The 27924-nt window shown below is 39.2% G+C and overlaps 1 long non-coding RNA gene across 3 annotated transcripts in view; it reads right to left on the bottom strand.

Annotated features, from left to right (window-relative positions):
- LOC133259052 (uncharacterized) overlaps window positions 1-21075 on the bottom strand; it is a 129670-nt gene extending 108595 nt beyond the window's left edge. The window contains exons 1-2 of one of the 3 annotated variants that reach the window (XR_009740248.1): window positions 20753-21075; window positions 15059-15129 (exon numbers count right to left, since the gene is read on the bottom strand). This is a non-coding gene — a long non-coding RNA (uncharacterized LOC133259052). Of the gene's footprint in view, window positions 1-15058; window positions 15130-19378; window positions 19913-20752 lie in introns of those variants that run through there. The other 2 variants (XR_009740250.1, XR_009740249.1) reach the window with 2 other exon arrangements.
- Between the last annotated feature and the right edge of the window lie 6849 nt (window positions 21076-27924).

The raw sequence follows: 27924 nt of genomic DNA, 5'->3' as shown, positions 1-27924 counted from the left end.
CAAGTAATTTTCTTTGTATGCCCTCTCTCCACAGTTGCTAACTGCCTAGAACAATGTTACCATGATCATGTTTGGAAAATGATCCAATTCAAAGTATTATGGGACAATTGTTCCATTAGCAATTGCCAACAACAGAAAGATCCTACACAGTACTTCTTGAAAACAGTCTCACCCTGGTCAGATGAATCCTGCATAGGCTGGAATTAAAACCTTTCACTCCCATGAAGTTTTTTGAGCCCAGGAAATTTTCTAATGAACTGGTTTGCACATTGAAAGCCTTGAGGAAATAATAATAGCAAAGCCTGCTTCAAGTAATGTGACGGTGGGGCAGGGGAATGTCAGACTAGAGGAACCAAGAGAGACCAAGGGGAACTCAGCTGTCATAGTGGCTTCTGAGTCACTAGATCAGTCTCTTTGAGATTGCTGTTAGTAGAGGGGTTTCTGTCTAATTGATTTTGTAATTGGTACATAAGAAATACATGAGCTAGTCACCTTCTTTGTGACTAGGATCACATCTCTCAAATATGATGTCATACCTCAAAGGAGTTCGAGGTTCACCTGGCACCCTCATTTTACAAAAGAAGGAAATAGAGTCTTGGGGAGGCCAAGCAATTTTCCCTGTTATAGTAAAATCATAAAACAAGTAGCAAGGCTGATGATGGCAATTACAGACTGTTCCTCAACATGGTACGATGTGTCTATTGGAAGAGTCTCACCTGCATGCTGAAATAGCCACATGACAGAGGCCCAAACAGGAAACAGCAACCATGACAGCATTTCTAAATATACATCCAGAGGAGGCTTTGTGATTCTTTGATCAGAGGGGAGTGTTAGGAAAAGTATCTGTCCATACATGCTTAAACAGTCAAATAATGTGGTTTCCCCGCATTACAGATATGAGAGCATGGAAAAGAAGAAGCACCTTTTCTACTTGTAGGTGGACCCTGAGTCTTTGAAAGTGGCAACTCTCAAAGGTTGCCGAAGTAGAGGGTGTGCCCCAAGATGACTGCAGTCAGAAAGCAAAAATGTAGCTCCCATAAAGGGAATTCAGACAAAATGCCCCTGCTTCTTCTAGCCATCAACGGGGAGACACTGTCCCAACAAGATCCCACCTTCAACCCCATCCCTGAGCAAAGAGGGTGGATCTCAGGTGTGGCCTCCTGGGCAGCTTCTTCTGCTCCAGTGCTATTCAGTCTCCCTGTTCACTGGCAAACTTACCTAGTTAGAAACCCCTCAACCTTATCGGTCACTCATTGCTGACAACTTGAAAGAAAATGACTTATCCCATCTTCCCTTCTTGCTCATATATGTCATACTGCATAGTTCTAAGTCTTTACACACATTCATATTTCCTCCTCATAACAGCTCTGTAAGGTGAGTACTACTATTATCCCCATTTTACAGATGAGCAAACTGAGACACAGAATGGTGATGGTAATATAAATTACTACTACTAATTTACCTGTTTGGTGTGTAACTCAAAGCTATGTTCTAACATTTGGGATGTCTTTCAGGAGACTTAAGAGGAGAAGGTTAGTGCCACAATTGACCTATAAAAGCCTACATATAAAATCTATAATCTTGTGTGGATGGCTCTTAAATTTTACTTACATGCAGGGCTGACTCTGGGGGAAGTTTGAGGGTCTGTCTACTCCAGGGTCCTCTTACTGCTAAAGAATAAGAGTATGGCTTCACACCATCTTCATATTTACCCTCAGGAAGAACTCCTAGCAGTTTTGAAAACTTAGCTTGGGTATGCTTCAGACAAAATAAAAATCCACACATTATTTTAAAAACATTTTTCAGTTCATAGAAATAGGGTGCTATCAGTCATATCATTTTCCTTGTGACACTAATTAAGATCTTTTAATATTCTGCCAGGTCCTAAAAATAATTTGAGCCACGCTTGTTTCATGTTTAACATATTGTTCATTCTCTTGGCTCTACCTGTTAAATATTTGGGAGCTCAGTAATAGATCAACTTAGTCAGGCTGCAGAAAGAAATCTATGATCATTTACAAGTGATCTCTGTTCCAACTTCAAAATCAAAAGATAAAATAATTTCATAGCAGAAATGAAATAACATTTTATACTATGTTTTATGGAATGGACTGACCCACATGAATCAATAGCTTAATATTTAATTTCTTTTGTAATTTCTCTAAGCACTTCAAAGACTCAAATGTAATAGAGGTGATTTCCTTAGGGTTAAGTGTTAAGAAGGCAATGGCACCCCACTCCGGTACTGTTGCCTGGAAAATCCCATGGATGGAGGAGCCTGTAGAGTCAGATACAACTGAGCAACTTCACTTTCACTTTTCATTTTCATGCATTGGAGAAGGAAATGGCAACCCACTCCAGTGTTCTTGCCTGGAGAATCCCAGGGACGGAGGAGCCTGGTGGGCTGCTGTCTATGGGATCACACAGAGTCAGACACAACTGAAGTGACTTAGCAGTAGCAGCAGTAGCAGCAAGTGTTAAGAACTTAAGCTCATCAGCTCTCAAACTCAAACTGATGCTTTTAACATCACCTTCACCACCCCACGTATCACACGAACACAAGCAAAAGAGAAGCAGCCCAATCCAGCTCAATATATGACAGAAAAACCGGTTCTTATGTAAGAGTCAATGCACACCTCACCCAGTTACATAATTAAGTATATTTGGCAGGAGAAGCCTGACAAGACTGGAATACCCTGCTTGTTTGCAAGTGTTCCAACAGAAGTAGGGATAGGGAAAAACACCAAGAAGTGCCAGTTTGAGATACTAAAAAACCTTTATGTCTGCATAAACAAATCACCCATTTGTATGGCTGCTGTCTTAATTTAGGCTGCTATGACAAAATACTATAGACTGGGTGTCTGAAACAACAGACATCTTATTTTCTCAGAGTTCTGGAAGCTGGAAGTCTAAGATCAGAGTGCAGATGGCCGCTTTCCCGTTGTGTGCTCAGGAGGCCTTTTTGGGGTGCATGCACCTAGAGAAAGAGGTTTCTCTCTCTTTTCTTATTTAGATTAGGTTATGAAGGTCCTGATTACCTCCTAAAAGCCCCACTTCCAAATACCATCACACTGGGAGTTGAGGCTTCAACATATGAAACTGGATGGGACACAAACGTTCAGTCTATTAACAGGTGACTATTTTAGGGAAAGCTTTAAAGAGACATCATTCTCTTGCCTTTTTCCTTTTAAAATCCTTTTTTTGTTGTTCAAAAATTTTTTTCACTTGCTACGTCTCTTTCTTTTTCCTCTGCTGTTAGGAGGTCGTATTCCCCCAACCAAAACACTGAAGGTTTTCTTTTCAGACAGCAAATCTCATTGGTCTTTTTTCAGCCTTCATCCTACTGAGTCCCTTTGCAGGACAGAACAATACACCTGCCTTCCCTTCTCAAGTTTCTTCATCCACAGATATACAGTCTAGGGAGTTCCCTGGTAGTGCGGTGAGTGGCTAAGACTCCATGCTCCCAATGCAGAGGGCCCAGGTTCAATCCCTGGTCCGGGAACTAGACCCTGCCTGCCACAACTGAAGATCTCACATGCCACAAAGAAGACTGAAGAGCCTTCATGCCGCAACTAAGACCCAGTGCAGCCAAATAAAGAAATAGGAAATAAATATTTTTAAAAGGAGTCTAGAAATAGACCAACAGGGATTCAAATTTGGGCCTTAGACAATGACAAGTTACTTAACCTTTCCAAGTCTCAGGTGCCTGCCTCATCTATTAAAAATAAAAACACTTTTCCCCACCCTCAGGACACTTGTGTGGGTTAAATGAAAGAAGGTGATATATGCATCTGTCACTAGGTCATCAATAAGTGTTTGGTTTCCCTTCACTCTGTAGGCTCATTCTTTCTCCCGAGTGATGCCCCATCATTTCTATTTGCCCTTAGTACACCTCCACCTGGACTTGCAGCTCAACTTGAATAAACCCATGTAACAAACTCCTGTACTCCTGCCTACTCCCCAGGTGATTTGAAGCTGATGCCATCAGCCCTCTTCCCATCATCTGGACCAGAACTCCAAAGGCCATGGCATTAAGTTAAATTCCAAAGGACATGACATTAAATTAAATCCCAAAAGTCGTGAAATTAAATGAATATATAAGACCACAGGTCTTAGGACTGGACCATCCATGAAGGATCCCTGTCTGTGTCTATTAGTCACAGAAACATTCTAGTATCTAGGCAAGACCTATGAAGTCATCCCTCTGAATGTTCACATCAGTATGTAATCCAAATAGGGTCGTCAGGCATGAGAATCACCTAAAAACTTGTTAGAAAGGTAAATTCTTGGCCCCTCCCCAAACCTACTGAAACTTGAGGGGACCCAATATTCCCCAAGCAATCAGGATGCAAGCAAAAACTTGGCGATCTAGTGGTATAAACAACCTGCCATCTTGGGCCTTAGGAGAATAAAAATATTTAAATATTAGTGTACATAAAATTTAAATATGAGCAATGCATTTAATTCAATTAGTATAAAAGAATTTATAAAACAGAAGTCATCCTGCTGTCTTTTATTCCATTATAAAAGTTCAGACATAATTTTGGTGCTGTAAAAGCCAAAATATTCCCAATTCAGATCCTCAAATGCAAATACTTAGAAAAAGTACTTAGCTTAATTCTGTGAGAAGAGTATCTTTAAGAAACAAAAGATAACTTACTGAACAGATTCCCACTTGAATCTGTTATACAACAATAAAATAAAACTAGCTTTAGGAATGGAAAAGCTGACTTTATTTTTTATGTTCACTGGAAACCTCTCCTCCCTGTGGTCTAAGTAGAATGTGATACACAGGATTGGTAACATGTCATTGGCCAGGATGCGCAGAGAGAAAACTTAGCTATTTAAATATACTATATTTATTATTGTTTTCAAAGAGATTAAGTTAAAGTAATTGGTACATAAAATTGCCTTTTGAGACCCAGGAAATCTCATATCTACTTTCCACTATAGAACAAGAAAGGAAGCATTAGCAAGATAGATTGAAATTGAAGAGCTGCAAGTTCCTTCACAATAGATCAGACAAAAAGCACTAAAGCAACATCATCATGGAAGGCAATATGGAAATACTGTTGGGGGTGGGGGGTCTATCATAAAAAAAAAGGAAAAAAACTGTGAATGGCAGTCAACAATGAAGAGATTCAGAACAATGAAATCAAAGATAGACATGGCTACTTATTATTTATGAAGACTTGTTTTCTCAAAGGATTATTATCTAGCTAAAAATCAAACACCTAGAGAAGACTTTACCTTTTAAAGGTCATTCAGTTATTGCCACACAAAGGATTATAAACATGTAGTGCAAGTAAATTAAGTTCTGTCAACTCTGAAAAAGTAATGCCAATTGTCTACTATAATTTACTTATTTGATGTTACTGCTGAATTTAAGTTACTGGCCAGAGACGGAAACTATTTCAAAGACATTTACTTTCCGGCTATCTTGGCTCTGTCTGCTCTTTTTAGTTGTATTTATTAGTCATTTAATTTTTGTCTCAAGTATCACATGGGCCCTTTATTTCCCCACAATTCAGCAGGAAGTAGGCTATAACTTCCATTAGTCTCACTGTAGTTTTGCCAATACTGAGAAGGAAGCACCACAAGAAGAATAACTCAGAGTTTCTCCTGCTCATGCCTAGGTTATTTTCTTGGTCACTAATAAGGCTGATTTGCTTCTAACCTCCTCCATGTTTCCAGAGCTGTTACTTCATTGGAAATGTCTTGGAATCTTCTTCCTCAGAATTTAGACTAAAGGAACATCTGGTGTTAAAATGAGAAATGCCTATTACTTTGTCTCAGCTTGCCTTTCAAGTTTCAGGCTCCAGGGTTGATCAGTCCTAAGATGACAGACAGTAAGCACATCTATTTCTCTCAGGAAAAGACGTAACTGCAACAAGATATGGGATTTGGCCATATGGTCCTTTAAAATAAAATCAACCAGTTATCAATCACCAACCAATGGTCTGATGAGTCTATTAGCACAGTGGATGCACGATCCATTATCCAGTACAGGTCAGACTGCAAATCTCTGTTCAGTTTGTTTTCAATCTCTCCTCATCAAGGATTCAAAAATTACCTGTGTTCAATCTTATATAACATTCTACTATTTGCATGTTTAAAAGAGTCTGAGAGAACGTATAACAAATTTTTAGTAATTGTTCATCTGGCTGGTGGCTTACAGGTATCTTTTGTTTCTTTTATAAAAAAATTTTATTGGAGTATAGTTGATTTACAATGTTGTGTTAGTTTCAGGTATACAGCAGAGCGAATTAGTTACACATATAGTCACTCTTTCTTTTTAGATTCTTTTCCCATATTAACCATTACAGAGTATTGTAATGTACAGAACTCCCTGTGCTATACAGAGAGTTCTTATTAGTTATCTATTTTATATAGAGTAGTGTGTATATGGGGAGAAGGCAATGGCACCCCACTCCAGTACTCTTGCCTGGAAAGTCCCATGGACGGAGGAGCCTGGCAGGCTGCAGTCCATGGGGTTGCTAAGAGTCGGACACAACTGAACGACTTCACTTTCACTTTTCACTTTCATGCAGTGGAGAAGGAAATGGCAACCCACTCCAGTATTCTTGCCTGGAGAATCCCTGGGACGGGGGAGCCTGGTGGGCTGCCGTCTATGGGGTTGCACAGAGTCGGACACGACTGAAGCGACTTAGCAGCAGCAGCAGCAGCAGTGAGTATATGAAGAGGGAAGCAGAGGATGAGGTGGTTAAATAGCATCACTAACTCAATGGACATGAATTTGCGCAAACTCCAGGAAATAATGGAGAACAGGGGAGTCTGGCATGCTGCAGTCCATGGGGTCACAAAGAGTCAGGCAAAACTTAGCAACTGAACAACAAGTGTGTATATGTCAGTCCCAATTTCTAATTTACCCCTCCCCCCTTATAGCCTGATAATCAAAAATTTGTTTTTTACATCTGTGACTCTACTTCTGTTTTATAAATAAGCTTATGCTTATTATTTTTAAATATCTGTATCTTCTAACCTTTTTATAATAAATACTCATTTTGGGTGTAATAAAAATTTTTAAGGAAAAAAATATCAAAAAGAAAAAAATTATTCTCTTGGCTTTGCATGCTCTGCAGAGGATTGATGCTGGAATTAAGAAAAACTGGTTAATAAGACACCTGAACTAGAAAGGGGAGATGAAAAGATGTTTAAGTGGCAAAACTGACAGGAATCAATGACATATTTGGGTTTATAAATAGTAGTGAACACTGAAGTACTCATAGGAAATATCTCTAATTTCCTAAAAATATGGTCAAATAATCTCTTTTGAAGAAAGTAGCTTTACCTTCTTACTTAACAAGTAAAACTAACTAAAAATTTAAATTATAAATAATCACTTGAGACATCAATAATAGACATTTAAACAGCCAAAGAACTATGTAACATTTTGATGTGGCAAGTAATCCCAGGATATTTAATGTAAGCAGGATGCAGATAAATATTTGCAAATGGATTAACAAGAGATCACTAATTGGAAAGTACACAATTATGCAGCATAAAAATAATCAAGATTTTTGGACATAGATACTTTATGGAATATGAAAAAATTAATAAAATATGCTGGAAGAAAAATAATTCAAGGACATAAGTGTTCATGATTGGTTTCTTAGGCATTCACTCAATTTCTCTGATTGGCAGAGTGCATTGCAAGAAAAAATCCTGAAGCTATATTTCTCTTAAGAATTAATAAATTTCAACATAAAAACATTATTTATGTAGAAAAATATGCAGGGTTTCCTTTTAAGAAAATAAAGCATTCTAATAGTAAACATTGGGCTTCCCAGGTGGCTCAATGGGTAAAGAATCCACCTGCAATGCAGCAGACACAGGAGACACTGGTTTGATCCCTGAGTTGGGAAGATCCCCTGGAGAAGGAAATGGCAAATCACTCTAGTATTCTTGCCCGGGAAATCCCATTGACAGAGGAGCCTGGAGAGCTACAGTCCATAGCGTTGCAAAGAGTCGGACTCAACTAAGCATGCACAGAAAGAACAGTAAATATTTTATTTTAGCTAAAAGTACAATAGCTGAATCCAAGATACTTAATTATTTTATCTCCCTCAGGCTCATACCAATTTTCTTTCCTACTCTTCAATAAGACTGATATAGATGACACCAGATTTATGATTAGAATTACACAAAAGGACTTAATTGATTTCACTAATAACACTTGGAAGGAAAGTTATGACCAACCTAGACAGCATATTAAAAAGCAGAGACATTACTTTGCCAACAAAGGTTTGTCTAGGCAAGGCTATGGTTTTTTCAGTGGTCATGTATGGATGTGAGAGTTGGACTGTCAAGAAAGCTGAGTGCTGACGAATTGATGCTTTTGAACTATGGTGTTGGAGAGGACTCTTGAGAGTCCCTTGGACTGCAAGGAGATCCAACCAGTCCATCCTAAAGGAAATCAGTCCTGGGTGTTCATTGGAAGGACTGATGTTGAAGCTGAAACTCCAATACTTTGGGCACCTGATGGAAAGAACTGACTCACTGGGAAAGACCCTGATGCTGGGAAAGATTGACGGCAGGAGGAGAAGGGGACGACAGAGGATGAGATGGTTGGATGGCATCACTGACTCAATGGACATGGGTTTGGGTGGACTCCAGGAGTTGGTGATGGACAGGGAGGCCTGGCAGGCTGCAGTCCATGGGGTTGCTAAGAGTCGGACACAACTGAACGACTTCACTTTCACTTTTCACTTTCATGCAGTGGAGAAGGAAATGGCAACCCACTCCAGTATTCTTGCCTGGAGAATCCCTGGGACGGGGGAGCCTGGTGGGCTGCCGTCTATGGGGTTGCACAGAGTCGGACACGACTGAAGCGACTTAGCAGCAGCAGCAGCAGCAGTGAGTATATGAAGAGGGAAGCAGAGGATGAGGTGGTTAAATAGCATCACTAACTCAATGGACATGAATTTGCGCAAACTCCAGGAAATAATGGAGAACAGGGGAGTCTGGCATGCTGCAGTCCATGGGGTCACAAAGAGTCAGGCAAAACTTAGCAACTGAACAACAAGTGTGTATATGTCAGTCCCAATTTCTAATTTACCCCTCCCCCCTTATAGCCTGATAATCAAAAATTTGTTTTTTACATCTGTGACTCTACTTCTGTTTTATAAATAAGCTTATGCTTATTATTTTTAAATATCTGTATCTTCTAACCTTTTTATAATAAATACTCATTTTGGGTGTAATAAAAATTTTTAAGGAAAAAAATATCAAAAAGAAAAAAATTATTCTCTTGGCTTTGCATGCTCTGCAGAGGATTGATGCTGGAATTAAGAAAAACTGGTTAATAAGACACCTGAACTAGAAAGGGGAGATGAAAAGATGTTTAAGTGGCAAAACTGACAGGAATCAATGACATATTTGGGTTTATAAATAGTAGTGAACACTGAAGTACTCATAGGAAATATCTCTAATTTCCTAAAAATATGGTCAAATAATCTCTTTTGAAGAAAGTAGCTTTACCTTCTTACTTAACAAGTAAAACTAACTAAAAATTTAAATTATAAATAATCACTTGAGACATCAATAATAGACATTTAAACAGCCAAAGAACTATGTAACATTTTGATGTGGCAAGTAATCCCAGGATATTTAATGTAAGCAGGATGCAGATAAATATTTGCAAATGGATTAACAAGAGATCACTAATTGGAAAGTACACAATTATGCAGCATAAAAATAATCAAGATTTTTGGACATAGATACTTTATGGAATATGAAAAAATTAATAAAATATGCTGGAAGAAAAATAATTCAAGGACATAAGTGTTCATGATTGGTTTCTTAGGCATTCACTCAATTTCTCTGATTGGCAGAGTGCATTGCAAGAAAAAATCCTGAAGCTATATTTCTCTTAAGAATTAATAAATTTCAACATAAAAACATTATTTATGTAGAAAAATATGCAGGGTTTCCTTTTAAGAAAATAAAGCATTCTAATAGTAAACATTGGGCTTCCCAGGTGGCTCAATGGGTAAAGAATCCACCTGCAATGCAGCAGACACAGGAGACACTGGTTTGATCCCTGAGTTGGGAAGATCCCCTGGAGAAGGAAATGGCAAATCACTCTAGTATTCTTGCCCGGGAAATCCCATTGACAGAGGAGCCTGGAGAGCTACAGTCCATAGCGTTGCAAAGAGTCGGACTCAACTAAGCATGCACAGAAAGAACAGTAAATATTTTATTTTAGCTAAAAGTACAATAGCTGAATCCAAGATACTTAATTATTTTATCTCCCTCAGGCTCATACCAATTTTCTTTCCTACTCTTCAATAAGACTGATATAGATGACACCAGATTTATGATTAGAATTACACAAAAGGACTTAATTGATTTCACTAATAACACTTGGAAGGAAAGTTATGACCAACCTAGACAGCATATTAAAAAGCAGAGACATTACTTTGCCAACAAAGGTTTGTCTAGGCAAGGCTATGGTTTTTTCAGTGGTCATGTATGGATGTGAGAGTTGGACTGTCAAGAAAGCTGAGTGCTGACGAATTGATGCTTTTGAACTATGGTGTTGGAGAGGACTCTTGAGAGTCCCTTGGACTGCAAGGAGATCCAACCAGTCCATCCTAAAGGAAATCAGTCCTGGGTGTTCATTGGAAGGACTGATGTTGAAGCTGAAACTCCAATACTTTGGGCACCTGATGGAAAGAACTGACTCACTGGGAAAGACCCTGATGCTGGGAAAGATTGACGGCAGGAGGAGAAGGGGACGACAGAGGATGAGATGGTTGGATGGCATCACTGACTCAATGGACATGGGTTTGGGTGGACTCCAGGAGTTGGTGATGGACAGGGAGGCCTGGCATGCTGCGGTTCATGGGGTCGCAAAGAATCGGACACAACTGAGCGACTCAACTGAACTGAATAACACTATAGGAAAATGACTAAAGGATTGATCAAGAATCTTCATATCCTGGCTCAGTTAGTCCCCTCCTGTAATTACAAGTCATACAGTTCCTTAAAGCAGTGTAAGTACTGGGCCAGGACCCAGACCCCTAAACAAATGAAGACATACAAGATTAGAGATTGAAACCTCAGAAATCAGCCATATAGAAATACCAAAAAACACTTGGTTCCAGGTCCCAATACAATATTGTTGCTCTTTCTGAAGATGTTTTTCATATTATAGCTTTTACTAAGATTCAAAAGCAAGTATTCAAGGGGGAAAAACAATATAGGGGTAGGTGCAAACTATTATGCACTAAGAAGTGCAAACTATTATGTATAAACTAAGCTACAAGGATATATTGTACAACATAGGGAATATAGCCAATGTTTTATAAAAACTAAATGAAATGGAGTATGACTTTTTTATTAATAATTTATTTATTTCGCTGCACAGGCTCTTTGTTGCTGTGCATGAGCTTTCTCTAGTTGCAGTGAGCCAGGGCTAATCTTCATTGTGGTGTGAATGGTTCTCACTGCAGTGGTTTCTCTTGTTTCGAAGTACAGACTCTAGAACACCAGCTCAGTAGCTGCAGTGCATGGCTTAGTGGCCCTGCGGCAAGTGGGATCTTCCTGGACCAGGGATCGAATCCATGTCCCCTGCATTGGCAGGCAGATTCTTAACTACTGGACCACCAGGAAAGTCCTGGAGTATAACTTTTAAAAGTTGTTAATTGGGATTTCCCTGGTGGTCCAGTGGTTAATAATACACTTTGCAAAGCAGGGAACATGGGTCCAATCCCTGGTCGGGGAACTAAGATCCCACTGCCACGGACCAACTAAGCTACAACTACTGAGCCTCTGCATTCTGGAGCCCACACGACACAACTGGAGAATCTGTGCACAGCAACAAAGGATTCTGAATGCCAAGACCCGATGCAGCCAAATAAATAAATATAAAAAATTAAAAATTGTTAATCCCTGTATTGTATACCTGCAACATATATAATATTGTACATCAATCATACTTCAATTTTTAAAACTTTTTTTTAAAAGAAAGTATTCAGTGAAAATTAAAATTCAGAGATGGAAAAATAAGTGATAGTAGAGGGTATTTAAGTCAAGCAGGCATGTGAGAGCAAAAAGGCACGTAAATGCCAAGGATATTTATTTCATTGCTACCAGTTTCTAACAAAATATTGAGAGAGAAAGAGACTTGGCAGGACTTGACAGATTAAATAAGATTAGATATGTATGTTTTTCTTTGTGTTTTAAGCTTTAAAGTGAAAATGAAAAATGGCCTAAGAGCCAAATTCCATCACAAAACCAAGAGTTGTTCTAAAGGGAAGACATCACTAAAAGACCTTTTGGAAATCAAGGCCAGGTCTGCATCACCTCTGGATGGTACAGGAGAATGAATCCTGCACTGCTAGAACTTTATAATAGCTTTTCTGACTCTGAGATCTCTCCTCTGTCATCTTCTCATTGGCTGACTCTATTCACTCCACAAAAGATTTATTATGTCCAAAGGTCTTCTTGCTACCACTCCTGTGGTCAGAAGAACCTCAGCATCTTGTTGCCTCCAGGTATACTTGACATAATACTCCCATCTCTACCACCCATTTCTGGACTCAACACATGAAACTACCTAGATAGAAGGCTTTGGTCTTTCATTCGTTCTCTACTTCTATTATATTTTTTAATAGACCTCATTTCTCAGAGTAGTTTTAGGTTCATAGAAAAATTAAGCAGCAGCTACAGAGGTTTTCCATACATCTGCTGCCCCCACACATGCCTACCCTCCCCCACTATCAGCTTCCACGCCTGCACAGAACATGGGTTACAATCAATGAATCTACATCGACACGTCATCATCACCCAAAGTTCATTTTACATTTTTTTTTACAGTAGGGTCCACTCTTGATGTTGTACATTCTATAGATTTCGACAAATGTATAATGACATCTACCCACCATTGTAGGATCATCCAGAATAGCTTCACATCTCTAACTTTTATTAATTCTTAACTTAAAAAAAAAACTACCAATCAAATCTAATTAAGAGACACCTGGATAATAATAAAAACAAGTGCTTAGGCTACAACTAAATGAAATGAAGATGATTAAACAATATAAAATTTAAAATGTCTTCACTGACAATATAAAATTATTCTTTGTAAGTAATATAATGATGTAGATGGTTTACAAGGCTTTATCGAAAGTTCAGCTGCTGGCAAATTACTTATAGCAGAGAGCTGACTACACACTGTCTAGAATTTAAAAAAAACAAAAACAAAAACGGAAGAACCACAGGGGAAAATAAAAAAGTACAAATCAGAAAGTTTCATAAATTCTAAAGGCATGGCCTCCCCAAAACAGTCACATCACACCAACATCCACTGGAATTTCATGAATTAGCAAGCACTTCATTGAAAGCACACTTTCCTTGTGTAGCCTACATCACAGATAGAGGCCTCAAATATGCTTTTGACCATTTAAGTCGCTATTTCCTGATCCCAGAACCTGGGATGTTTCTCGGTTTCCCAGACCCTTGCTCTCCCAGTGCTTTTCTGTTATCATTCTCTCACCTGGGATGCCCAACTCACCAGGAACGAAAACCCTACCCACCCCTGAAGGCCAATTTCCATTGTCACCTCCTGCCTGAGCTTCAACTTCATCATCGGTAGCTGGGTTAATAGCATTTCCCTTTTAAGATGTGTGTTGAGGGACTTCCCTGGAGGTCCAGTGGTTTAGAATCTGCCTTCCAATGTAGAGGCCTCAGGTTCGATTCCCAGTTGAGAAACTAAGGTCCCACATGGCATGGGGTGTGGCCATAAAAGGAACAAAAATCCAAGCTGACATCAAAATATGATCATTTAAAACACACACATACACACACACATGTGTTGAAGCATTACAAAAATAAAGCACATCCCTGTTGCCTAACAGGGAAGTCATTCATAAATGGTGGATATTTGTGTTAATCTTCTAAACTTCCTATCTGTATATGATCATGACATGTTTTTCTATGCTTATATTTATTTCTGTAAATAGATATTTCCCCCTACCATTAGATTATAAGTTTCTTGAGGCCAGAAACTGCTCTGTTCATTTTGGTATCCCATGAAAACACAGCAAGTTTAAGCAAAAAGTAAATGCATAAACATGGCTCTCGGGAACTGAGTCAGAATATCAATTCTAACTGAAGCACAGAGAAGTGAATTTAACCAGGACAGAGAATGTGCCAATTGCATATTAATCTAGTCTAAAGCCAGTGCCTTGTTCCTACTAAGAGTAATTTCCTGCAAGGTTCTGATAGTCTCAATTTTACAACACAGGACTAAACATAGTTACTGATGTAAGGAGAATGAACTCCAGAAACACTCGCAAAGAATGGAAGATCAAGTTGCAAAATGCATGAACCATTTTAAATTCCCTTTCTCACTCACATAAGTGATGTAGCTGAAGTCCATTTATAATAGTCTGTAAAGCTGCAATTGTGCAGAGGAAAGAGGCTCAGACTTTGAATCTGATGGCTTAAATTTTAGTCTCTGTCATTATTTGTTTTACAAGTTGGTAGAGATGACAATCTCTCTCAAAGTCAAAGTTTTCTCATTTCCAATATGGGAATAAACATTAGCAGTTAAAAGATTATGATGAGAATGAAATGAGATGATACAAGCGAATGTACTTTTTAAAAATTCCCAGATATTATTAATATTTATTCTCACCTAGATACATATATCTTTATTTAATTTAAATATTCCCGTAAGTGAAACAATATGATGTCTGAGACTTGCCTTATAACAGAGATGTGGTAGAAGACAAGGCAACAGACAAAGCAATATTGGCTATGTGTTGATGACTGTCAAAGCTGGAGGATAGGTATACGAGGGTTCGCTGTACAATTCTTTTATTTTGGCAGTACCATGAAGCATGTGGGATCTTAGTTCACTGACCCAGGATGGAACCCATGCCCCCTGTATTGGGAATGTGGATTCTTACCCACTGGAAAACCTGCAAATTCTTTATCCCTACAATTCTTTAACCCATGAAATTTTCCATAATTAAAAAATGTAATTCTTCACTTTGCTTATTTACTATTAATATTTAATTTTACTTACAAGAAGTTTTGTACAGTGGAGAGTGCAGACTCTTGAATCCTAGAATTTGGGTTCCAGTCCTGCTTCTCTATCTGCAAAACAAGGATGATTGTTTTAATTACTATCACATAAAAGTTGTTGACAAACTGGATGAGAAAATTCCCATAAACCAGATAGCACACACAGGGTCCGAAGTCTAGTCAGAGTTTAATATATTACTTTATGAAACCACATAAAGACAAACCAATGTACTTAATTATAGGAATTCTTTCCATTTAGCTCTTGGGGTTAATAAATGCTCTTAAACAGGATGACACCAAATTAAACCCTGCTTGAAAGTATTCAAGAGGTATACGTAAACTTACCCCAAAACTTAGCTAGCTTCCATTAAACTGACATTTTCAGCGCCAGTTTCCCCAAATTTTGTAAAAATTTCTACTTAAAGGTCCACCTAGTATTTAAGGATTTTTCTCATCACTATTTGTGGTCAAACTGTTGCTATCAGTTCAGTTCAGTCGCTCAGTCGTGTCCAACTCTTTGCGACCCACGGACCACAAGCACAACAGGCCTGCCTGTCCTATTGCTGTAAGTGGTGTTATAACTCATTAACAGTGTCTAAGACAGGGTTGCCCTTATATGAACAGAGAAAAGTACCGTTTTAAAATCTATCTAAGCAATGTAGAAAAACTGAGTTAAAGAAAGGAAAAAATTATCCCAATCTCTCTACTCAGAAAAAAAAAAAAAAAAGGCTTTTCACATTTAAAAACTCAATCTTTTCTTTCATATCACCAAATACTGTATGTAGTTTTGATTGTATTTGACAAACCAAGAACCTTAACCATAAAGTACCATGTGTATGGTTTGTTAAGTTGCTTCAGTCATATCCAACTCCTTACAACCCTATGAACTATAGCTTGCCAGGCTCCTCTGTCCATGGAATTCTCCAGGCAATAATACTAGAGTGGGTTGCCATGCCTCCTCCAGGGATCAAACCCACATCTCCTGTGTGTCTCCTGCATTGGCAGGCGGTTTCTTTACCACTAGCACCACCTGGGAAGCCCATAAAGTACTGTACATTTACTCAAATGAAGTAAATATCTTTCTGTTTCAATTGGTGGTACTTCAATACATTTTAAGCTGGATTTAGAAAAGGCAGAGGAACCAAAGATCAAATTGCCAACAGCCGTTGGGTCATAGAAAAAGCAAGAAAATTCCAGAAAAACATCTACTTCTGATTTATTGATTACGCCAAACCTTTGACTGTGTGGATCACAACAAACTGTGGAAAATTCTTCAGTAGATGGGAATACCAGGCCACCTTACCTGACTACTGAGAAATCTGTATGCAGGTCAAGAAGCAACAGTTAGAACTGGAAATGGAACAACTGGTTCCAAATTGGTAAAGAAGTATATATCAAGGCTGTATATTGTTATCCTGCTTATTTAACTTATGTGCAGAGTACATCATGTGAAATGCCAGGCTGGATGAAGTGCAAGCTGGAATCAAGATTGCTGGGAGAAATATCAATAACCTCAGACATGCAGATGACACCACCCTTATGGCAGAAAGTGAAGAGGAACTAAAGAGCCTCTTGATGAAAGTGAAAGAGGAGTGTGAAAAAAACTGCCTTAAAACTCAACATTCAAAAAACAAAGATCATGGCATCCGGTCCCATCACTTCATGGCAAATAGATGGGGAAACAATGGAAATAGTGACAGACTATTTTCTTGGGCTCCAAAATCACTGCAGATGGTGACTGCAACCATGAAATTAAAAGATGCTTGCTCCTTGGAAGAAAAGCTATGACTAACCTAGACAGCACATTAAAAAGCAGAGATACTACTTTGCCGACAAAGGTCCATCTAATCAAAGGTATCATTTTTCCAATAGTCATGTATGGATGTGAGAGCTGGACTATAAAGAAAGCTGAGCGTCGAAGAATTGATGCTTTTGAACTGATGGAGATGGACTGCAAGGAGATCAAACCAGTCAATCTTAAGGGAAATCAGTCCTGAATATTCATTGAAAGGACTGATACCAAAGCTGAAACTCCAATACTTAGGCCACCTGATGCAGAGAACTGACTCGCTGGAAAAGACACTTAATGCTGTGAAAGATTGAAGGCAGGAGGAGACCTGGATGACAGAATATGAGATGGTTGGATGGTATCACCGACTCAACAGACATGAGTTTAAGCAAGCTTCGGGGAGTTGGTGATGGACAGGGAAGCCTGGCATGTTGCAGTCCATGGGGTCGCAAAAAGTTGGACATGACTGAGCAGCTGAACTGAACTGAACTGAACAACACATTTCAGTGCAAAGCTCTTGAAATCAATATAGTACCACTAAGTTAAAACAAGAAAAAGCAGGGCGAGACTCAGTCGTATTCTAATATTGTCCTTGTTTCCTAGGTGCTTGTTTTACTTAACATTCCAAAAAATGGAATTAGGCAATGGCATGTAGGTTTCATATGCCAATTCAGAATTAACTTTGAGAGGCAAACCTTAGCTTCTGGAATGCTGCAAAAGAAGATTATTTTAGAAAGTCAGGGGAGCTTTAGAAAAACTGATGAAATGTACATACAAAAAAATATATATATATTTTGCAGCCTTTCTTTTATTTTAGAGAGGTCTTCAGCATCCTGCACTCCTGTCAAAAATTCCCCTAAGAGCTATGGACTCTAGTCAAGATCCCTGCTCTGGTAAGTCAATTTTTATATTTGAGAATAAAACACTGCTGTTCTGGGAGACCTTTGGTTCAGTGCTCCTATATGAGCCTAGGAATCCTGATATTCACGAGACAGTTATTTTTTTCACTCTTTCTTAGGAAGAAAGAAAAAATGGAATTAACAGACCATGGCTACTATTAAGAAACTTACCACAAGGCTCTGCAAGTTCTTCCTCAGAAGACAAATATTTGCAACTACATGATGTTTGCAAAATGCCATAAGAATTTTCTCTCAGTTCAAAATGTGTGCACTTTTGCCAGTTAAGGTAATTATTAGAGAAAAACTGCCCAGTGAACATGCTCCTCATGGGATAGGAGCGAAGGCTGGGTGTCTTCTCACTGACATTTTCTATTGTAGAGGAGATGTAAAGGGCAGAACACTGCTACCCTTTAGAAGAGAAGCTGGGTCAGTGGGGTCACAGGGCCCAGCTGTGTGCTGCAGGCAAATTCCTTTGTGTTCACTTTTGTCCAAGTTAATAAGAGTCCAAGACTGTTTCAAGGTTTTATGAAGAATATCTTAGTTGTAGATACCCGAAAATCAATGAGCATATTATCTAGGTATGGCTTAACATGGTTTTAGGTAGAAAACAAAGAGGAGAGTTGAAAAACCCTTTGGCTAGTCATTAACTTTTGTTGCCCGCCAAGTCCTGCTCCTTGCTAACTCTAGAAAATCAGAAGTAGTTTTGATTTGTTTTAAGAGCAGTACTTTATCCCTGACTTTGGCAAGGTCCTAATGTAATTACCTTTTAAGATCAGATTACTTTGCAAAAACATGCACATATGCCACCTCCAATGCTGTTAGTTGCATTTATCTAAATCAAACATTCTGGGTTTCTTGAATTGATTTAATGTGAGTGAAAAGAATAGAGAAGCAAAAATACCATGACTTGCCAAATACTGTGGAGTTGCATCAGACACAAATTAATGTATGAGAATGTACTGAGGGAATTTAACTATAAACCTTTGGCATGGAGCAAAAGTGGAGGACAAAGGAGCAGAGGGGTGAAGAGAAAGGAGGAGGAGGAAGAGGAAACAATTTAAATAGTGCTGGTGATCTATTACAGGTGGACGTGTGCCCAGGAGATCAAACAGCAACTGAGAAGCTGGTCACCCTGCATCCACAAATTCACAAATAGTTCATTGAAGAAATTACATTTCCAAACATGATTCACTAAGTGTTGCCATTAGAACATGCAAAACACTTTACAATTTAAACCTGGTGTCAGTATTTTCCGCCTGGCATTGACCGTACTACTCAATGCCAAGAAAATATGCTTATTTAAGAATCATTAGGAGCACTTTTGCCATAAGACGACAGACAATCAACAAATTTAAAATACCCTTCAACACATTTACCACATTTAAAATGCGACTCCTCCTGAAATTACCATTGTACAAGAATACATAAATTTTGAAATGACAAACATTCAAGAAACAAGCTCCTCTGGTCTGTGAAGAATAGCCCTAGGTCACAAATCAAAGCATATTTGGAGGTCTTAATTGGTCCCTTGGCTTTTCTTGAATTATTATGGGAGAGGAGGGAGACAGGAAGTCGGTTATTACTGCTCTGAAACAAACAGACAATAGTTATTTCTCCAGCAAAATGGGCTTACTTGAGATCAACAAAGAATTGCAAATACGGTCTATAGCCAAGCTGAGCCACTGTGAAATCCCCACAGAGCAAGCAGAGAACTCTTTCAAAGAGTAGAAAAGGAAGTCGAAGTGCTGTAGTAAACAAAGAGTCTATTGGAGGAACGGAGAGTTGGAAGCATAGTGACTTTTCATTGGCTGAGTTGTGACAGTCTCTCATTGGCTGAGCTCTTGCCAGGTGAGAAAAGGAAGTCTTTCTTCCTCATGTAGGCCTCCAGTATTGCCAGGGGACATGGGCCCTCCCCATCCTGGCCTCTCAATTGTTTTCACTGAGGTTTGGGTTTATTACTTTTTATGTTATAAAGTCCATTTTCTCTCTACTCTGATTAACCTGTTCTATTTCAGTTAAAACCAAGAGGAAACTGTGATATATCTAGCATATTGAACAGAGTGGATCATTTTTCTCCTTCTTCTATATGCTAAAAAGTAATCATCACTAATAATTATTATTATTTTGACTATTTCTATACTTTCCACACACCTGCAATTACTTCCTCCACTGAAGGCTTGAGTCCCTCAAAGTATTCCATGAGTGTTAGAATCAACTTCTTTCAAACTCCTGTTAACACTGAAATTTTATCTTCTACCCATGAATCATAAATGTTCTTAATGGCTTCCAGAAGGGTGAATCTTGTCCAGAAGGGAATTTTCTCAATCAACTTTCAAATATACAATATAGTATTATTAACTGTAGTCACTATTCTGTACATTAGAGCCCCAGGATTTATTTATTTTCTAACTGGAAGTTTGTACATTTTGACTAAGGTGGTGTTTTCTAAACTTGAGAAATCTGAAGAATTCTGAGACATTTGTTAACTGTAAGGATTCCACTTCCCACTACCCTATTCAGACCAATTGAAATAGAATCATTTTCTGGGAGGGGTTTGGAAATCTCTAAATGTAACAAATCCCCCCAAGAGATTTTTATCACGAGGCATATTAGGCAACACTGCTTGAAGTCAGTAGTGGCTCACATTTATTGAACACACACTGCCTACAGGGTACATTTCTAAGTGCTCTGTGTGTATTTGCTCATTTACTCCTAACAACAACTCTGTGCAGTATTGTCTCGGTGTCATTGTGCAAAGTAAGTGCCCCTCTTCAGCAATCCATTAAGGGTGGAATTTTTACCATTTGAATTTCAGGGCAATCTCATTTCCCATATTCGTAGTTTCTTAGATTCTAAGCTTTTGAATGCCTTTGAGATTAAACACCAATTCAGTTCTCTTTATAAAACACACCATAAACTTCTTTGCATAACATAAGAGCTCCATATATAAGAGATCAAAGGGTCATTCTGCTTTTTGTCCAGTGCTTTTGGCAGTGCAGAAGCCTACCTTGATTTAGGAGATGTGGAGACAGAAGCTGGCAGCAGAACCTGCTGCTGAAAGCAGAGACCTTTTGAGTTCCTCTGGCTAGGAGTCGGAGTCCTGCAGAAATTGAACCAGGAAAAGGAAAACAGAAAGATCATCTGGTCTGGCTGACTCCACTAGCTCAGATCCTGGCTGGGGAAGAGAATTTCAGTGCAGAAGAGAAAGGTAATAGATATTTCTAGTTTCCTGTCACACCCGTTCTTCCACAGGCTTATCCACATTCTAATCAGCCTTCTGAGACTAATAGTTTCCAGCTTACTAAAAGCCCATACTCATCTTTCCGATTCCTTTTATACTTGCCTGATTTGCACATTTTATGCTTTCAAAGTCTGTGATTATTCAATAACACAAAAGCTAATGCTTCTCAACTTTGTGCCATGCATTTCCAACCTGGAGGCAATCAGAACAAATGTGTGTGTTGCTTCCTTAACAACTATAATCCTAACTCCTTCAATGTGAGGAAGCTTTCCTTGCTCTGAAATTCAAAATCACCCTCTTGAAACTTAAAAACATACTTTAAATACCAATTACTGTGCAAGTTTTCTTTTCATTCTCATTCAGATTTTTCTATTTAATCCTAGCATAGTAAGGCAGAAAAGGAATCCATATTACCATTTTTTCCCTTAGATAAAGCTAAAAAAGAAGACTTCCCTGGTGCTCCTGTGGTTAAGAATCCTCCTGCCAATTCAAGGGACACAGGTTCAATCTCTGGTCTGGAAAGATTCCACATGCTACGGGGAAACTAAGCCCACATGCCACAACTGCTGAGTCTGTACTCTGGAGCCCAGTGGTCCACAACAAGAGAAGCCATAACAATCAGAAGGCTGCACACTGCAACGAAAAGCAGCCACTGCTTGCCACTAGAGAAAGCCTGACCCAGCAACAAAGACCCAGCGCAGCCATAAATAAACAAATAAAAATATTTTAAAAAAATTTTTTTAAGCTGAAAGAGAAAGATTCGATGAGGTTAATGATTTGTCTAAAAGCATGCATTTGGTAGGAGGAAGAAGCAGACTTTGAGAACTGTGTCTGATTTTGAAGTCCATGCTCTTTCCACCATATTGTGATATTCAGTGTTCAAGCTACTTGGTTCATTGTTTCACAGGTGCATGAATTATCCCAAGTAGAAGAAAACATGTTCATTTAAACATAGAGCGCAAAGCATGTAGCAGGAATGCCATAAAAAAAGAAGTGATGATTTCTCTCCTCAGTCACGCCAACTTCACTAAATCACCTTCCAAAATCTACAAATCAAAAAGACTCAAACTGATTGCTTAGAATTCTTATGCCAAAATCAGAAATCATTGGGTGATATTCCCCAGTGATATCATTGGGTGATACAGTACCTCTGCTCAAACAATCTTACATTTGTTCCAGTGGGTTTCATACTCTGTGACCTCCTTGCTTTATGCGTCTCCACTCAGTAGACGAGTAACTGCAGTGACACAGGATCTGTGTTCTTACCAACAATTACCTGGGATTGTCCAACACAGGGAAAGCTTTACTGCCCATTGAAAATTACTCACTTGGAACTTTAAAAACTTAAGTCAGGACATCATTTTTAATAAGTCTGTATGTTCTCCTGTCTGTTTTGCATGACAGTGCTCACTCAGTTGCATTCGACTCTTTGTGGCCCCATTTACTGTAGCCCACCAGGGTCCCATGGAATTGCCCATGGAATTTTCCAGGCAAGAATATATACCCAACGGTAAAATTCTGTTCAGTATCTTAGTATAGAATGGATGAGATAACAATTATGTACAGATCTCTTCCAAAACATCACCTTTCAGCTAAGAAAAAATGTTGAGGTATTAACTGGGTGGAGTTCAAATTCTCTATTCACTCAACTGCTGCTGCTGCTGCTAAGTCGCTTCAGTCGTGTCCGACTCTGTGTGACCCCAGAGACGGCAGCCCACCAGGCTCTCCCGTCCCTGGGATTCTCCAGGCAAGAACACTGGAGTGGGTTGCCATTTCCTTCTCCAACGCATGAAAGTGAAAAGTGAAAGTGAAGTAGCTCAGTCAAGTCCAACTCTTAGCGACCCCACGGACTGCAGTCTACCAGGCTCCTCCATCTATGGGATTTGCCAGGCAAGAGTACTGGAGTGGGGTGCCATTTCCTTCCCCAATGCATGAAAGTGAAGTCGCTCAGTCGTGTCTGACTCTTCGTGACCCCATTCACTCAACTAGACCTATAAAATCTGAGTCTGCCTGATTCTCTCCAGGGCCACTGCCCTTCTCCCTTCTTCTTCTCACCCTGACTAGTGCAATGGCCTCTTCTCTTGCCTTGCCGCAGTTCATTCTCTTAACAGCACAGGGATATTTTTAGATAGTAAGCAAACGGTTTTATTTGTTTACTCACCTATTTAAAATCCTTCAAATTCTTGGAGAGAGCCCTGAGCTAGGAACTTGTGAGGAGCTCAGAGGGAGGAGGGTGAGAGAAGCTCGCAGGAGGGAGGGCTTCAGTTATCCTGAGTGACGAGAGTGTGAAGAGCTTTGAGTGAGGAGGGTGAGAGGAGCCCTGAGGTAGGAGAGTGAGAAGAGCCCTGAGCGAGAAGGGTGAGAGGAGCCATAAGTGAGGAGAGCCAGAGAAGCCCCGAGGGAGGAAGTTGTTCAGAGTCCTGAGTGACGATGCTGTGAGGAGCTTTGAGAGAGGAGGGCAAGAAGAACCTCTGAGGGAGGTGGGAGGAGCCTCGAGTGACAAGGTGGGAGGAACCCCGAGTGACGAGGTGGGAGGAGCCCCGAGTGAAGAGAGGGAGAAGAGTGAAATCAATTGAATAAATGAGTGAATGAATAACAGTTTCTTAAATTTTAAAATATAGACCTGCTTCACAAAAATCGTAGTGCCAGAACATATTAATTGTGAGGTGTTCATCTAAATGGCAAATAGTTGGTAATTGGTGCGAGAAAATATGCCTATTATTAATATTTATCGTGATGTGTTCAAGCAGAGGAAGTTCACTCCACTCCCACCCTACCCTGATGCGTTTTTTGTAAAGGTCTCTTACTTTGTCCATTTTTGGCTGACTGACAACTAAACGCAAAATCCTGGAATAATATCCAGACTGTACTAGCTGAACAGTATACTCTGTTAGTCACTCAGTCATGTCCGACTCTTTGTGACCCCATGAACTATATAGCCCTCCAGGTTTCTCTGTCCATGGGATTCTCATCAGTTTTTACTTTCTGGCCGAGCTGCTGGGTATGTGAGATTTTAGTTCCCTGGCCAGAGATGAAACCTGTGTCCCTGCAGTGCAGGTGGGAAATCCTAACCACTGGGCTGCCAGGGAAGTCCCAAGGGGTCATTGTATTTGTACTAAGGATCATCAGTTGGGTGAAATTTATCAGTTTAAATCAATCAAGCAGTGGTAGCTGTTTTGGTGTTGACAGATTTGATTGCTAATTAATCATAACATCAGTTAGATGTCCTTTAAATTTCACATAAAGGTTTGGTTTTTTTTTTTTTTTTTTAAGGAATCTGCTTTGGGAATTTAAGTAAACAGTCATTGCTTGTTATTTTGTTAAGCTCACTACTTTTCTGATGGACTAACAATACTTGATGAAGTCAATAGCCAGCAGTTAGTCAAATTACAAAACTGAGAATCGTCAATAGAGGCATAATCTGGGAATAATTGACAAAAATTGCTCAGCTCCTGGATTCTAGATTATAATTACCTTACCTACCACTTACTTAACAAATACGTATTTATTCTGGGTTAGGCAGGTGAAAGAGCTGTCTGGATTCTAGAAGGAGATTCTTCAAATCATGCTTAAGGCTCAAATTGAGCTTTTGCCTAATCAGGTCTGTGATATATTTTCAAGATCCAAGATGAAGTATGATCCATAATGACTGTCCTTCATTTCTACTTCAGAGAGTAGCCTGAATCTCTCTGGATCCCATTCAGCCTGAAACTTCACTTTAATCTATATTATGTCAGCTAGTTTCTCTCTCAAAGGCAAATGAAAAATATGTAGAGTCCCATTTCCCCAAGATCTTTCATCTAGACTGAAAGTAAATCCAGATGCTTAAATATTTTAACATATTTAGACAGAATCATTTAGTTTCTTACTTTCAAAATATAATCTTTTAAATTTAGATCTGAATGACAAGTGTGAAGAATAAGCAAACATGCAGAACAATAAGACAAATTTACATTCACGAGTTTTATTACATCAACTGAGTCACAAGAGCTTCACATGCTCTAATAAACCCAGGGAATGCATAAGAGCCAACAACGCCAAAAACAAATTAAAAGAAAAGTTCAGATGTCAGACTTGGTTCATTGACATCTTTGGAAATGGATTATTTTTGAGTTGAAAATCTGCTTTGAAAATAAATCTTACCATTATTTAAAGAGAGCTTTATTTTTTAAAGTTAAAATAATCACTAGCATAAGAAAAAGTCTTGGTTTAAAAAAATCTAAAGTTTAATAGTAACTTTTAAAAAAATCAAGTGAGGAAATTAAAAGATGGAATATATGCTATTAGTCACAAAAAACTTGGGCACAAATTGAGTAGTTCTTAAAAACTGAGGTATAGACTTCTCAAATATAGCAGTTCACATATAGGGGTAAATTGCTCTAATATATTTTTCTTCACTTCACAGGATCACAACACAACTTGAGCATAAAGGAGAAAAGGTGTCAGTTAATTTTGATAATGCTATAATTTCTCTTCCTCCAAAATCGATTTGTGTTGTGTTTAAATGTTAACAAAGCGAAACTTAGAAAAAACTTAATCATATACAAAGTGAATTAAGACAATGGTTTCTGCTGAATTTAATTCAAAGTGAATTTGAAAAAACAGGAATAAACTATTGGTATTTAATGGAACTGTATGCCAACTCACACTTTATTCAAGTCAACATCATTAATCTAATTCTCTATTTTAAATGAACATTAATTTACCTTTCAAACTAAGCTTATAGGTTAAAATGTCTTTGACACAAATTGCTGTGAAGAATTTTTACTGAGAATTATTTCAAATCCAAAGAAAATAGCCCCCATGGTAAAAATGAGATTTAGTTAGTGTTGCTATACATTATTTTTTTATTAATACTTATTAACCTGGTTTAACTTTTCTCATGCTTTATAGAAAAAAAATGTAGAAGAGTGTTTCATTTGATCAAAATCCATATTTATCCAGCTGTACATTTCCTGCATTTCTAGCTTCTGGATAGCCCAGAGGCATCCAGAGACTTGGCTCAAAAGTTTCTATAGTTACTCGTTAGCAGCACTTAATCATTATCAATCCAGAGAAACAGTTTGAGATCTGGGTCACTCTTGAGTGTTAAAGTCCATCTTGCATTAATTAGAACTGATTTAACTGCAAACCAAAGAAATGTATCCCTGAGATATAGAGCATCCAGAGCACTGAAATGAGTGTGAACTTTATAAGTCTCTTAATGCTTTATCTTCATTTTATTCTAATCTCAAGCTGGAAAATTCATGTTCCTTAGAAAAGATTATGTACCACTAGTCAGTGGCACAGAAAAGGCAATGGCACCCCACTCCAGTACTCTTGCCTGGCAAATCCCATGGACAGAGGAGCCTGGTGGTCTGCAGTCCATGGAGTCACTAGGAGTCGGACACAACTAAGCGACTTCACTTTCACTTTTCACGCATTGAAGAAGGAAACCGCAAACCACTCCAGTGTTCTTGCCTAGAGAATCCCAGGGACGGGGAAGCCTGGTGGGCGGCTGTCTCTGGGGTTGCACAGAGTCAGACACGACTGAAGTGACTTAGCAGCAGCAGCAGCAGCAGTCAGTGGCAAGCTGGTACATGTTTAACAATACCTCTGTAGAAAAGATAAGCTAACCCTGTGGAAAATTCTGAAAGAGATGGGAATGCCAGACCACCTGACCTGCCTCTTGAGAAACCTATATGCAGGTCAGGAAGAAAGTTAGAACTGGACATGGACAACAGACTGGTTCCAAATAGGAAAAGGAGTCCGTCAAGGCTGTATATTGTCACCCTGCTTATTAAACTTATACACAGAGTACAACACGAGAAACACTTGGGCTGGAAGAAGCACAAGCTGGAATCAAGATTGCCAGGAGAAATATCAGTAACCTCAGATATGCAGATGACACCACCGTTATGGCAGAAACTGAAGAACAGCTAAAAAGCCTCTTGATGAAAGTGAAAGAGGAGAGTGAAAAGTTGGCTTAAAGCTCCACATTCAGAAAACGAAGATTGTGGCATCTGGTCCCATCACTTCATGGCAAATGGATGGGGAAACAGTGGAAACAGTGTCAGACTTTATTTTGGGGGGCTCCAAAATCACTGCAGATGGTGATTGCAGTCATGAAATTAAAAGACGCTTACTCCTTGGAAGGAAAGTTATGACCAACCTAGACAGCATATTCAAAAGCAGAGACATTACTTTGCCGACAAAGGTCTGTCTAGTCAAGGCTATGGTTTTTCCAGTGGTCATGTATGGATGTGAGAGTTGGACTGTGAAGAAAGCTGAGCACTGAAGAATTGATGCTTTTGAACTGTGGTGTTGGAGAAGACTCTTGAGAGTCCCTTGGACTGCAAGGAGATCCAACCAGTCCATCCTAAAGGAGATCAGTCCTGGGTGTTCTTTGGAAGGACTGATGCTAAAGCTGCAACTCCAGTACTTTGGCCACCTCATTCGAAGAGTTGACTCATTGGAAAAGACTGATGCTGGGAGGGATTGGGGGCAGGAGGAGAAGGGGATGACAGAGGATGAGATGGCTAGATGGCATCACCGACTCGATGGACATGAGTTTGGGTGAACTCCGGGAGTTGGTGATGGACAGGGGGGCCTGGCGTGCTGCAACTGATGGGGTCGCAAAGAGTCGGACACGACTGAGAGACTGAACTGAACTGAACCCTAACCATAACCCTAACCCTAAAAAGGGACTTCCCCCGTGGCTCAGCTGGTAAAGAATCTGCCTGCAATGAGGGAGACCTTGGTTTGATCCCTGGGTTGGGAAGATCCCCCGAGAAGGGAAAGGCTACCCACTCCAGTATTCTGGCCTGGAGAATTCCATGAACTATACAATAAAAAGAGTCAGACACAACTGAGCGACTTTCACTTACTTACTGTAGAAAAGGAGGAGGAAGAGAAGGAGATGTTTCTGACTGGCAGCACTGCCAAATACCATGGTGTAA

This window comes from Bos javanicus, chromosome 13 (assembly GCF_032452875.1).
Source record: "Bos javanicus breed banteng chromosome 13, ARS-OSU_banteng_1.0, whole genome shotgun sequence".
NCBI classification, from domain to species: domain Eukaryota; kingdom Metazoa; phylum Chordata; class Mammalia; order Artiodactyla; family Bovidae; genus Bos; species Bos javanicus.
The sequence above is the reverse complement of the archived record's forward strand: the minus strand, read 5'-3'. Positions and strand labels throughout refer to the sequence as shown.